Consider the following 14495-nt stretch of genomic DNA (forward strand, 5'->3'; position numbering starts at 1 on the left):
TTTCGCTTTCTCCTTTATATGTCTTCTCAGCCTTCTCTAATGCAGTTCTATCACGTTTCATCTCACCAGTAGAAGGCTTCTAGTTCACTATACCAGTTCTGCCCGCTTTCGACATAAATATATTGAAGGGATTCTATTTGGCCAGTTCGGAGAGCCACAGACAGGAAATGTAACTTTTTCAGTTGTTGTTGTAGAAATACAGCGCATAAAAAAACGGAAACGTGTTGAAGCCACAACATGCTTAACTTCATTGGCTCCGTATTTTCGTTATCGTTGCACTGTTTTTCCGCAACGACTTTGTACGACTTGATGTAACGATCTGCGTTCAATTTGCATCCAGTACAGAAAAGGCCGCCGTTCCTGCGACCCGGTCGACGGAGTGGAAAGGGGGGGTAAGCGTTATAGTGCCCTGGTCGTTCGAACGCTTAGGGCCCAAAAGCGTTAGGTTCACCCAAATAGACGCTAAATAATGGTTTGGCTTGGCTCCGTATATTATTTTTAAATAGGTGGCGCTAAAGCGATGAACGCTACGAGAGCCCTGAATCGGTGCTTCCGTTCTGCCCGTGCGGTCTTCGCCTGTGTCCGTGGCTGTAGGGAAGTGATTGTAGCTGTTTGATGTCGTTAAATGTGAGAGCTTGTGGCGAAGTGATTGAGTATGGCCGTAGTGGTTCTGCCCATGTAGTGTTTTGCGGACTTCACCTGTGCCTGTGACTGATCGTGTTGCCCAATAGCTTTGTGGAAAGCGACGTGGCTTGTGTGGATGTCATCGCAGCTTTTGCCAGCTCCTGGGTGGCCCCTGTGCCAGTTATTGATGGCGTTGCCCAGTAGCTTTGTGGAAGTTGATGTACCTTGTGTGGATTTCGTTGCCGCTTATGACTGCCCTAATTATAGGTGGTCACGCTGCCTTTTGAAGCGCGTCCGAGCGCGAGAAACTTCACCGATTTTTTTGTAAACAACGTGGACGTCTCGAAATGTTAGCTAGAAATCAACTAGCAGCAAGCCAAGTCTGTATTTTGTGGTTTTTCGAGCTTATGCTCATGCGAGCAGCAGAAGAACAAAAGGTCCGTTACATAATGTCAGTTCCATAAAATCAGCTTTGCCGCAATACAGTCATGATATGCGGTGAAGCATACGTAATGTATTGCGGTAAAGTATATAAGAAGGTAGTCAGGGACCACTGCGTTACTGGGGCGATTTTCTTGTATTATGGTCATGGCCGTGCACGAACAAGGAAAAATCACGGTCGATGCGCACGGCACAAACCTTGCCAAAGCTTCAATTGAAAAAAAAAAAGAAAACGAATTGGAGTGGGTGATGCCAAAAACAAAGCCTTGACTTTTGTATTATCAAAGCAGTTCCGAGAATAGTCAATCATATTCCAAGCTCCTGCATTATTTGATTGCTTAAAGTATATGCATATATTGTGCACCAGCCTTAGCACCAATTCTAATGTACTTTAATGATGTAAGTTTAATAACACGTGGCAAATATATAATTTGTGCTGTATGGTCTTGTGCTGTTTATAAGCTGCTGCTTTCATGTGGTAATGTGTACATTGGCTGGAAGAGTTGATGCATCCTCCTTATAGAACTCAGTGAAAGGTGAACCACCTGTCAAGCCATCATTGTTCTTGCGGTTGTACACCAGATTTCACAAACAAGGGGATAGTTGTGATATAGAAAGAGTAGCTGAGGTTTAACATATCCACATGCATGCACAGGAGTGCGGGAGTCGACCATCTATCTCTCTAACTCAGGTTGAATGTGCATACTTGAGTAACGTGCAACGCTTGTTTGGTGTCAGGTTTCTTTTATTGTTAGCCTAGTTTGTGTGTTTCTCCCATTTGTAGGTTTTAGTGTGTGTTGCTGTGTATGTATATAATTGCTTCCAGAGTGGCTTTCTTGTTGCTAATAAATTTAGAGAAGGCAGCGTTCTTCATTTTGTGCATCCGACAGCAAGTGAGCATGTTTCAAAGGATGTTGGGTTTTGTTGCCATAAGCAGCAAAAAGGCATAAGCATATAGACTGCTTGCTGGAGGTACTCTTTATAGCATTAAGGATATTATCATGCTGATAACTCTGTGCACAATAATTAGAAAGATCACATCATGTCTGATATGTCTTCTTGCCACCATGAAATCTTGTCAGATGCATAACACGGGACATACACCACAGATCTTGGCCAACCATTCTCATTTGTGGTCTCGAGCTCCTACCATTGAGCAGACTGGTCCAAGAGACAAAACGTGCAACTTTTATCTGATTAAATGTAGTGCATGTTGCACAAAATTAGATGTCAGGTGTTATTGTTGACACAGATACATATCTGTGAGCCTCATAAACTAATGTCAAAAGAAAGAGAGTAATACCCATGAGATGCACTCTTGGTAGGATGGCAGGACCATTCTCTTGCAGAGCTAAATAACAACCATGCAGCAGTATCATGATATCAAGCTGAACAATAATTCACTCCAAGAATAGGTTTCTTCATGCAACATTGAACTGATAGTCTTGAAATACAATACCCATTGCTAACAGAAGGCCTTCCAAATTATGCATGACAGGAGGGCATAATTTAGGAAGCAAGAATGAAAACGGAGCCGGTTAACTATGAAAGTTGTGAATGCAACTCTGGAGAAGTTAGAAAAATGAACCAAATGGAATAGTTTAAAAGTAAGTGGTTTAGAGACAAAAGGCCATTTTATTCCATGCCAGAAAAGCAAGCAGAGGTTGAAATGCTTTCCACATACATACCTTCAAGGTGCATGTACAGGGTCTGTCCTGAGAGTAATGTCAGTAAGGCAATTAAAAATCATTTATTGAATTTGTTGTTACAAAAAGTTTAAAAATCTTCAAATACTCTCCTTTTGCGTCAATACATCGGCTCCAGTGAGACTTCCAGCTCTCAAATGCGTTGTGGTAGTACTCCTCCAGAATGGCCTTTAATGCTGTGGTGCTAGCTGCTTTGATCATGTCCACTGTCCCAAAATGATTGCCTTTCAGGGGTGTTTTGAGTCATGGAAACATAAATAAGTCGGGGGGGGGGGGAGCCAAGCCTGGGCTGTACGGGGGCTGGGGGATTGTTGGCACCCCTGCTTTAACCAGGTGGTCAGTGACGATGAAGGCGCTGTGGGCCAGCACATTATCGTGGTGCAACTTCCAGTTGTGTGAAATGTCCAGCCGGATATGTTGAACCCTGCGTTTCAGTCTTTCGAGGACATCCACATAAAATTTGGAGTTCACAGTGGTTCCAGGTTCTTCAAACTCATGATGAACCAGTCCATGGATGTAAAAAAAAAAAAAAAAAACGATGAGCATGATCTCGATCTTTGATTTGCTCATCCTGGCTTTCTTCTGGGGAGGGGACGAGTGTGTGTGCCACTCAGATGATTGCCTTTTGGTCTCCAGGTCATATTCAAATACCCAAGTCTCGTCTTCTGTAATGACGTTGTCCAAAAATTTTCGCTCACGTTTGCACATGTTGAGATTTACTTGGCACGTTTCCACGCGGCGTGAGTTTTCGTTGTCAGTGAGCACTTTTGGAACCATTTTTGTGCATGCCTTCCGCATGCCGATATCGTTTGTAACAATTTCATGAACTTGAGTTTTCGGAACGTTTAACATGTCGGCCAGTAAACGAACACTTAATCATTGGTCTGAGTTCAACAGTTCCCTCGCTCGTGTCACATTGTCAGTCGTAGCGGTCGTGGATGGCCATCCAGCGCAGTCCTTCTCGTCGCCCTCTTCCCGGCCTTCCAAAAGGCCTTGTGCCACCGAAACACTTGCCAATCTGACAGGGCATGTTCTTTATAAGCAATCTTGAGCATAGTAACAGTTTCCGCAGCGGTATTGCCAAGTTTCACACAAAACTTGATCGCAAATCTTTGTTCTAATGAGCGCTGCATTTTCACTTGCACAAGAATAAAAAACAGCTCTCACGGACAGGCCCGTCCAACACTCTCCAATGTTCGGAGCACACTGAGTGACGAACCGCTGCTTAGCTGGATTCCGTCACTACTAGTTTCAACCAGTTAGACCGCTCTGACATACAGTCACATCACAATAAATTTATTGACATTACTTTCAGGACAGACCCTATTTAGATATAAATGTTGGGAACCTGGATGGAGGTGAGGGACATGTACAGTAAAAACAAGATGTATAAGGTAAAAAATTACTTCTTTTAGTCAGAAATTGGTCAGTGGTGTCTGGCTTCTCTTGATCCCTGGCCCTGGATGGTGAATACAAAGTATATATATATATATATATATATATATATATAATTGTGTACAATCAAGCATAGAATCATTGCCTTCTACCTGTGCTAACGTATGGGGCAGAAACTTGGAGGTTTCTTGGAGACAAGAAAGGACATTGTGTTGTCATGTTGGAAAGCACTTTTCCGGAGGAGGGTGTGTCAGCCACTGACATAAATTTTAATGAAATTTATACCAATATAGCTGACATAAAATGTTGAGCTGTCACGAAGTTGAATCAGTTTGGTTTGACAACAGTCTCAAATGATGTTAAGGTGGAAAAAGGTCTTCTTTTATGCGCCTTCTTCAGTGCAAAACACACAAGCTTAGGGAATCCATTTCAGAACCATTGTGTCGGAATATAAATCATGGCTTCATGTTTCAGAATTTCTGCAGACACACCTTGACATGCTGGGAATCAACGACCAATTCCTTGCTGCCAGCTCTCAGACTGTTGTACACTTCCTGCAGGAGCATAATCTGGGAAAATGGGCAGGCTTTAGTATAGATGCAGAAGTTCTATACAATTCTTTGCCGCAGGTGCGTCTCTTGTAGTTTGTTAAGGACTGCATACACAATCAAACAGGTTTGCTGGAATTTGCTGAAAGGTGTAAAATTCTTGTTGCAAACTTTCTGGAGCTTCTTGATTTCTATTTAAGGTCAATTTTGGTCTAGTGGGAAGGTAAAATATGTGTCCAGAATGCTGGCATCTGCATAGGTTCTGGTGTTGCACCAGTGCTCAGTAATATTTTAAGTTATGTTGACCAGAAAATAATCAAAACCTGAGTGGGCTTGCTCTTAAAATTTTCAGATACGTGGATGATTATTTGTTTTTCATGAGCAAATGATAACTTTCGCAGAGCTGTCATCGAAGTACTGAAGCTATTTAGAGAACAATAGCAAGGTTTCAACTTCACTTTAGAAGTTCCAGAAAAAATATGTGCTGCAACTTCTTATGTCAGGCTTACTTTTATGTGGGATCACGTATGCTGGGGATATCAGTCGAGAACTTCTAAGCCCCTTCTTGATTATAGGTCTAGCCATTCAAAACTTATTAAGTACAGTATTGCCACTCACACAATTAGAGATGCCCCAACCAAGAGCTATCCTCACCTTATCCTTGAAAGTGTAAGGAATCTGGTGACAAGGCTTAATGAGGCAGGTTATTCAGTTTCAGTGGCTTTTTTATATTGAAACACGTTAATTAAGGAACTTAAGGTGCAACCAGGGTGGAAGAAGCTTAAGGAGCAAGAGCGGAACAAAGTTGCCATTATCCCCTCTATTAATTGTCGCACAGGTGGCTTCTAAGTTCCGCACAGGTGGCACAGAAAAAGGTGGCTTCTAAGTTCCAGGAGAGGATTGGGTTTTCATTTAAATATAAGCTGAAGGGAATATGTGAAGCAATAAACAAGCACATTCTTCACAACAGGTGTCTGAGCAGGGAGGACTGCAAAGTGAAATATAGCATATAATTTGTCTCTTGCACACAAAATGTTGTTTATTTGATTCCTTTTTCTTGAAGCCTACAAAATATATATCAGTCAGACTGGAAGGTGCTTAAACATTCGACTAAGGAAGTACCATAGTTTCTTTAAGGGTTTTTGCGCATCCACACCTTTCTGTGCATTGTTGCAGCATTGGGCGTCATCCAGTTTTTGAAAGTACTATTCTGCTGTTCACACACGTGTGAAAAGCTCTCACATGAATTAATGGAGGCTTATCACATTAGAAAGAAAAGCTCACTAAGTGTTAGCCAGCCATCCATCTCGCTGCAAGATAGCGAGGTTGCCGTGTTAGATCCTAAGTAAAGCCACTGAGTTGCATTGTGCCTTAGTAATTGTTTTTTTACATTGATTAATCAGCCGTGACATGTGTGTTGCCGTCAAAACATGTGCATTCGGTGATGTGAAGGTTGTTTTGGTATGTATCTGCATATGCTAGGGAGCCGGGTGTTGGTCACGTGATGTGTGTTATATATTGGTTGTTTTCTTTCAATAAACTTCACTTGATAGTGCTGTATCCTGTCCCGTTCTATTACTTTTGTCGGCATCTGTCATGCAGTAGCTGCCATGAAGCTTCAACAACTTGCCCAATTTTCTATCGTATTTTCTATCGTATGGAGCATTAGAGTTACGGAATGGGTGCCATGGTATATGTGTGTGTGTGTGTGTGTGTGTGTGCGTACGTGTGTGTGTGTGTAAAGGTAGAAGGTGGTAAGGTGGGGTGGTAAAAGCAAAATGAAGAGATTTTCACATCATGACTAGTCTTTTTAACACATTTACCTACAAAATTAAACACTCTGTTCTTATTAAGCACCGTGTACCTATAGGTATTCATATTACTAATAATCTTCCAATGCAAATGCATATCAACTTTTTGAGTAATGCTAATAACTGAACACATGGCTTCTTGTGCTGCAAGTTTTCTTGGACTCCTGCTTCCCTTAAACTTATACTGTATAATATGCTTGTAAGATCAAAACTGGAGTATGCTTCATCAATCCGGGATATACCTACAAAAAACACAACTCTCATATTTAGTTGAAGCCATGCAAAACCAACCTGTACATTTTATTGTAGCTGCTTATTCCCATACCGCAAGCATATCAACAATTAAAGGTTGCCTTGATTGGCTAGGCAACAAGAAAACTTACCTGTTTATTTCACAAATTCTCAATTGAAACATGCTTTTATTACCTCCTTGTAGCTCATTGATATATATGTGTGTGCATGTGTGTGCGTGTGTGTGTTCTGAGGCTGCCTTTTACAGGAATAGTAAAGATTGGTTTGGCAAGTTGGCACTTGTACCTTGAGGTTGTAGTTCATTCTCAATGAGATACAAGGAGGTAATAACATATGTTTCAATTGAGAATTTGTGAAATAAATGGGTAAGTTTTTTTGTTGACAAGCCTGGCCAATCAAGGCAAGCTTTATTTGTTGATAAGCTTACGGTATGGGAATAAGCAGCTGCAATAAAATTTACAGGTTGGTTTTGTATGGCTTCAACTAAATATGAGAGTTGTGTTTTTTGTAGGTATATCCCGGATTGATGAAGCATACTCCAGTTTTTTGATCTTGCAAGCATATTATACAGTATAAGTTTAAGGGAAGCAGGAGTCCAAGAAAAATTGCAGCACAAAAAGCCATGTGTTCAGTTATTAGCATTAGTCAAAAAGTTGATATGCATTTACACTGAAAGATCACTAGAAAAAAAATCTGATAGGGCAACCTAATAAAAATTATATCAGTTTTTTTCTATTGCATTATGAAACAATACAACTGATACACTGATAAAATTACTTTTAGTTCTATTCTGGACGTATCTGTGCTATTCTGCTTGTACAAGTCTACTAGTGTATTCTTTTTATTAGTGTAATAGTGTATTCATATTAGTTTGCCAGATCTATAGTCTATCAGTATCTATGTGTGTTGTATAGGTGTAATGTGCTTCAAGGAGAAGCAAGCTTCCTCATTTGCCCAAAAAATGAGTCAGAAATAATGCATTTATATTATCACAAAAGACAATACATATAAATCAACTATTAAGCCCAGGATTCAGAAAGGAAAGATTGTTGGAACAAATAAACACCATACAACAGCTTAAAAAGAATAAAAATGTGATCATGTTTAAAAGAGAAAAGATGTTTCAATTGGTTCACAACAAAGTTTAGCCTCTTTAAACAGGAGGTTATTGGCAATCAAGCCACCGAATTGGTTCACACGTACACCACGAAGATTATCAGACTTCACAATCTGGAAAGCTAGTGAATGGAAGTGGTGGGTTCTTCATTATTCATTACCATGCCTTCATAGCTTTTTGCCGGATAAGTATGTCAGACATTCCAGTTTGCTTGTGGAGGGTGTCTATATACTTCTACTAGACACCGTCACTTCAGATGACCATAATGAGATCATCTGATCTTCTCTCGGAGTTTGTTGTGAGAGCACAGTCTTTGTATGGATTGGGTGCAATGGCATAGAATGTACACGAAATCCTGCATGTTCCTAAAAGTGCGGCTAAACTAGGACCTCATTGGTCGCATTGTTCATTTGTATTTGAAGGCGGAAATGAACTTCTCGTGAAATTGGTCAGTGGAGCTAATGATGTTCCTTTACAAATATTGAAATGTTATGTACTTGCTTGTAAGTTACAGGCAGCTAAAGCTAGTTTAAATCTTTCACCAGAAGCAGTGAGTTTTTTTGGTGCGCAGGAGAGGGGAGCTGATCAGCAGACAGTTTCGTTAGGCACTGGAAAGCTGTGCCTGAACTTGGATGAAAGTGAAAAACAGGCTGTAGTCCACAACCGTGGCTGTGACTCAACAAGTGTCACTGAATATTACCGAATGGTCGTCAACCAACAAACATTCCACTCTCTCCAGTACACTTGAACTATAAAGACTAAAAACAGTGCATTTGTCAGCTTCTCAGGTGCATTTTCTCTCATTTGTAGAATTCTTACTGGAGCGAATTCTTGTATAATTCTGAAATGCAAGAAACTATTTCCTGTTGAAATTCTCCATGCAAAGCACCTTTCAGTCTGCGTCAGGAGAGAGGAGCCACTAGTTTACGTAACACCCAGCGAAGTTATGCGCCTTTATGTGTTTATAGAAATAGACAACAATATTTTTGAATGGACAATACGAAACCTTTAAGAAAGAGACTAATTCCCGTGCTCAAGACATGGCAACGATGAACAGTATGTCTTTAGCCATGGTACATGAATGTCTGGTTATAACAGGTTATAGCTTTAAAAAACAACAGTTGGTAACAGTGCACCATGCTTTATGGAGTTCTGTAATAATCAGCTTTTTGATGTTTGAATATATTAAACAAGCCAGAGCCATCAAAATTCTAGAGTGTTTATTTTTTCTTGCGATAGCTTCTTGTTTTCCTAATGAACCAGCTAGCCCAATTTGCCACTCTTCATTATTGTACGCTTGTTAATTAAGTGCTTGGGGAATTGCATGGTCTGCATGTTGGCAGTAGTGACGCAGCTGCTGATGAACAGTTGCAGTAGCCAAAACATGACAATATTTTACAGGACTTATGCACAGTTTCAGGTCGGTGTCCTTACATGTAGTGAAGGGCCCTACTTAACCACGTGACTGCCTTGAGTGGGTGATCACAGTGAACAAACAGTGCTTCACTAGCAGATGGTGAAGAGGTAAAGCTTCTCAGTCTGTATGCAGAGGCATGGAAAGCAGCTGAATGTTAAGTGAGCAGTTATGCTACTTGATACAACAGCATCATTTTCACACCGTGCATCTGTCTTCCTCACTTTATTTTCTCCTTTGACTCAATGTAGCTGGTGCAAGTTTATCCGTTAACTGTGGCGGCATGACTAAGACACTATCTTTTTTCTGAATGAAACAAGCAAACTGTGAAATTTTATTTTAACAGTGTATTACGGTTTTAATCAAAGACTGCAAACACTATACATGAAGCCTGTTCTGATAGTCTTCTTTGCTGTCACGTGCTGAAGGCTACACAGGTTAAACCACTTTTACACATTTCGACGTGCGGTGGTTGAACTAGCACCCAGTGAAGAATTGTGTCTTCTGATTTTGCAATATGTTCACTGATGTTTAGGTGTTTTTGTTCATGAATGTGTGGTTTTAAAAATGGTAAATCCATGCTCTTACTTGAATAAGTTCTCAGATCTGTACTCACTTTTGCTTAAATAATATTGCTGTATTGTCATGTTCTGATATATTGCTGTAGATCTTGTACCAATAGCGATGCTTGTCCTGTTTCCTTGCTTCTTGTCAGTGTGCCATGCCAGTTTGTTCTTTTTGCTCAAGCTCACTTGTGTTCTGTCACATATCACAACACTTTTGGGATGAATGCAAAAGTGCATAGTCTAGAGAAAATAGCTTCATATGAAGTTGTAATATTATAAAAGCATGTGCCAATTAGACCTGGTGTTCTATACAGCATCTGTGAGCACAAATGGGCATGGTGAAGTTGGTACTTCAGTCTGTGTTGTTCCTCTTATGTGTTTGTTTAAATGTGGCTCAAGTTGCTTGCTTATTCTTTAGATAATGGAGTGTAAAATAAACCCTAGTCATGTTTGTAGTCATGTTGCTTGTGTCTTGTCCTTGTTCCTTTGTGGATGGATGCATTAGCGTTGTCATAATTTTCAAATCAAGTATGCACCAACTAGCCCAGAAAGTAGCTTTAATGAAATCACGTTGCTAGTGTCTAATTTATGGCATTCACAAACTCAGCCTGACATGTTAGAGCTACAGTTAGTATCCACAGTCTTGAAAGTGCTTTGTTTTGCTTTTGTAAATAAACTTTATTACAACAGTAGGAAGATACCTATGAAGAAAGGAGCCAGACAAGTAGACACAATCTCTGCAATGCTATTCACTGCGTGCTTGGAAGAAGTATTCAAGCTATTAAACTGGGAAGGTTTAGGAGTAGGGATCGACGGCGAACACCTCAGCAACATTCGGTTTGCCGATGACATTATTCTATTCAGCAACACTGCGGACGAGTTACAACAAATGATTGAGGACCTTAACAGGGAGAGTGTAAGAGTGGGGCTGAAGATTAATATGCAGAAGACAAAGATAATGATAAATAACCGGGCAAAGGAACAAGAATTCCAGATCGCTAGTCAGCCTCTAGAGTCTGTGAAGGTGTACGTCTACCCAGGTCAACTAATCACAGGAAACCCTGACCATGAGAAGGAAATTCACAGAAGAATAAAAATGGGCTGGATCGCATACGGCAGACATTGTGAGCTCCTGACTGGGAGCTTACCATTATCATTGAAAAGGAAAGTATACAATCAGTGCATTTTACAGGTGCTGACATATGGCGCAGAGATTTGGAGACTGACAAAGAAGCTTGAGAACAAGTTAAGGACCGTGCAAAGAGTGATGGAACGAAGAATGCTAAGTATAACTTTAAGAGACAGAAAGAGAGCAGTTTGGACAAGAGAGCAAACGGGTATAGATGATATTCTAATAGACATTAAGAGAAAAAAATTGCACTGGGCAGGTCATGTAATGCGCAGATTAGATAACAGTTGGACCATTAGGGTGACAGAATGGGTACCAAGAGAAGGGAAGTGCAGTAGAGGATGGCAGAAGTCTAGGTGGTGCGCCAAAATTAGGAAATTTGCGGGTGCTAGTTGGAATCGGTTGGCGCAGGACAGAGGTAATTAGAGATCGAAGGGAGAGGCTTTCGTCCTGCAGTGGACATAAATATGATGATGATGATGATGATGACAGTAATTCTGTTTTGAATATGCATTAAATGTTGTACATCTGTCTCGCAAAATTTGTAAATGTAATTTTGTATTAAAAGAACTGGAGCACGCCTGCTACAAAGATGGACTGATACTTTTCTCATGCAACTTCCCCAATGTAGTTTCACAGGCTAAGTAACGCTGCTGTGCTTTGAAAACGTGTGCTTTAATTTATGTTGAAACATGTTTAGGATAATATATCTGCATACAAGCTGTAAAAAGTTTTGATAATTGCACAGTTTACACATTTCATTTTTATTTGATACTCTAATATCCCAACTGTGTTTGTTAATCTGTTCACATGGCAGGCAATGCATTCAGGGTTGTATATTCAGTTCATTTTAAAAACGTCTCTTCAGGCGTGTGGGCACCGGCTTGTGTGCTATTTCTAACATGCTTTATCAGTGCCTCAATCAGATTCCTGTATGTCATATGATGATCTCTACCTGGGTTTAAAAGACTGATACATCATGCTATTTGGTCTTGTAGGCAGCACAGTGAGATCTATCTGCTGCCTGCCAGTCTGGTAAAGAGTTCTATGGGTCAGGTAGGAATATATATCACCCTTAGAAGGACCCATACAACCTATACATATTCCTAAGAGACTTGTAGAAATTTCTATCAGTTTTTTTTGCTAGGGTACTGATATTAGGTTTTAAACTAGTGATGGCACTCCGAAGAGACATTAGTGGAGACATTGCCCCACTGGGCACGTGCAGCAGCTAAGCAAGTGGGGGGGGGGGGGGGAGATATGGACTGGGCACCGGCTTGCGAGAGCAAGGATGACGTGGCATTGCGGCGGCGCCCTCTCCCCTCACGCAACACCTGGCGCACTAGAGTGATGGCAGACGTACCCTTTCACCCGCTCTGCTCCCTAGAGGCACGCTCGCAATGTGGTCACAACCAATGGGATTTGAGGTTCCATTTCGCTGAGACGACAGACGCTGGCTTTTTTACTCAGTGGGCCATTTGTTTAGTCTGTTTGAACAGAAACGGACCTGCCAGAGTTTAGTTGTTTCACGACAAAACACACAGTCATCAACAAAAAGTTTAGTTTTCTACGTTAAGTTCTTTGCGAGATCTAAAATGAGAAAAATCAAGGGCCTAAACACTCAGCATTGTGGCATGCCAGAAGTGACAAAAGACAGATTTGTGAATTGGAGTTGTTAACATACAAATTGTGTTTAGTCATGAAGAAAGCATTCAGTGAATTTTAGTAATTGCATGTGGATCAATATTAAGTTAGCTTATTCAGGAGAAGGAGGCAGTGGCACAAAGTAGCAGAATTTAAAACGCTAGAAGCATCCATTCAACGCAAGAACTAAGTTCAATGGAGGAGATCAAGTTAGTGAACATGACAATATAGTTATGTTTTTCATGAGAGACAAGGTCTTATGGCAACCATGTTGACATTTGTTGTAGAAGTTTTGTGACACAATTTAGGATTATTATGGAGATTGAAATAAATGATGTTAGGGAGGCTTGGCGATTGAGGCCAGCAATTGTTCCGCCCAAGTGTCTCTCATAATATTACTGCGGCAGATCACCACGTGCATTCTGTCCTAGAAGCTGAAAAGGTAATGCTAATCTGTGTAATGCATCTGTCGAATGCCGACAACAGTATGATGCTGATGGTGACAACGATGGCATGATCGACGATGGGTCAATTCTAGAGTCATCACGATTGAGGCATAACGACTTTGGAATGATGAGTGCATGCATGGCAATGACTGCGTATCTACTACACAGCGTGAAGGCGGCAGCATCCAACGGCGTGATATTACAACTAATTTGAAATGACAATGCAATGATGACGACAGATTGAAGACTGTGAATGGTGAACAATGATGCGTCCACTTGGCAACTAAAGAAAAACCTATGAGGACAGCTAAGCATGTGATTGCGAAAGCATTAATGCCCAATGGAACGCCACTGAGCAGTCCTTCGAGTTTTACGCTGCAAGTGATGCACCCTAGAGCTACATTGGGCCCGAGATAGCAAGCAGCAGCAGCCTGCAGTGCCAACACCGCATGCCACCGACGTGCTGCACGACCAGAGACCAGGAAACAGCAGTGGCCACCAAGGCCGGCAGGCACGCGCAGCAGCTAAGCCAGTGGAGGGGGGAGATACGGACCGGGCGGCGGCTTGCGAGAGCAAGGATGATGGGCATCGCGACGATGCCCTCTCCCCTCATGCAACACCTGGTGCACTATAGCGACAGCAGGTGTACCCTTTCACCTGCTCTGTTTCGTCGAGGCGCGCTCGTGACGTGGTCGCAGCCAATGGGATTTGAGGCGCTGTTTCGCTGAGACGACAGACGCCGGCTTTTTTGCTCAATGGGCCATTTGACGCTTTCGCATAAATAATCGCTACAGAATAATGACGACGTGGTTATGTTGAGCTCGCGTCCACGCTTCATCTGCACGGACCGCCCTACCTGTGTACTTTTGGTACTGGGGCCAATTCTGTACCATGCAATACACTCAGCCATGGAGCACCCGCAACGATCACACGATAGGCAAAAAACGCTGTGCTTTAAACATGCACCCATAGAGTGCCCCAATATTGCAACAAGCCGATCCGCGCATAGTGAAGCATCCGCATGGCCGCGTTTGCCACGTGGCCGTGCTATGCGAGTGTGTGGCTGATATATTAATTGAGTAATCGAAAGACTGGTTCCGAATGCATTTACTAACCAATTTGAGTCCACAGCACTTTTATGTGCTGCTTTGAATAACTGTGTGTGGCACCGCGGTTCCCACAGTTGCCCAATGCATGTGGCGCATACTTTAGCAGCAGTGCTCAGCGTGTTTCGACTAAAGCATTTTCATTTCAATTCTGCTCGCCACTCATGGCGGCTGTAGCTGCTTATAGTTATACAGTACTTTGGTTATAAAGTACAGTAAGTCTAGTTAATAAATTTTATTGGGATGTGAGGTTTTATTTTGTTAAATCGAGAACTTCGTCAAATTGAAACCACTTG

General features: G+C 41.6%; 1 long non-coding RNA gene across 1 annotated transcript; it reads left to right on the forward strand.

Moving 5' to 3' along the window:
- The first annotated feature begins 344 nt into the window (after positions 1-344).
- LOC140214108 (uncharacterized) lies at positions 345-6272 on the forward strand. The gene is made up of 2 exons (XR_011891034.1): positions 345-5552; positions 5590-6272. It is a non-coding gene; the product is annotated as an uncharacterized lncRNA (long non-coding RNA).
- The last annotated feature ends 8223 nt before the right edge of the window (positions 6273-14495 follow it).

Source organism: Dermacentor andersoni, chromosome 11, assembly GCF_023375885.2.
Source record: "Dermacentor andersoni chromosome 11, qqDerAnde1_hic_scaffold, whole genome shotgun sequence".
Taxonomy (NCBI): Eukaryota; Metazoa; Arthropoda; class Arachnida; order Ixodida; family Ixodidae; genus Dermacentor; species Dermacentor andersoni.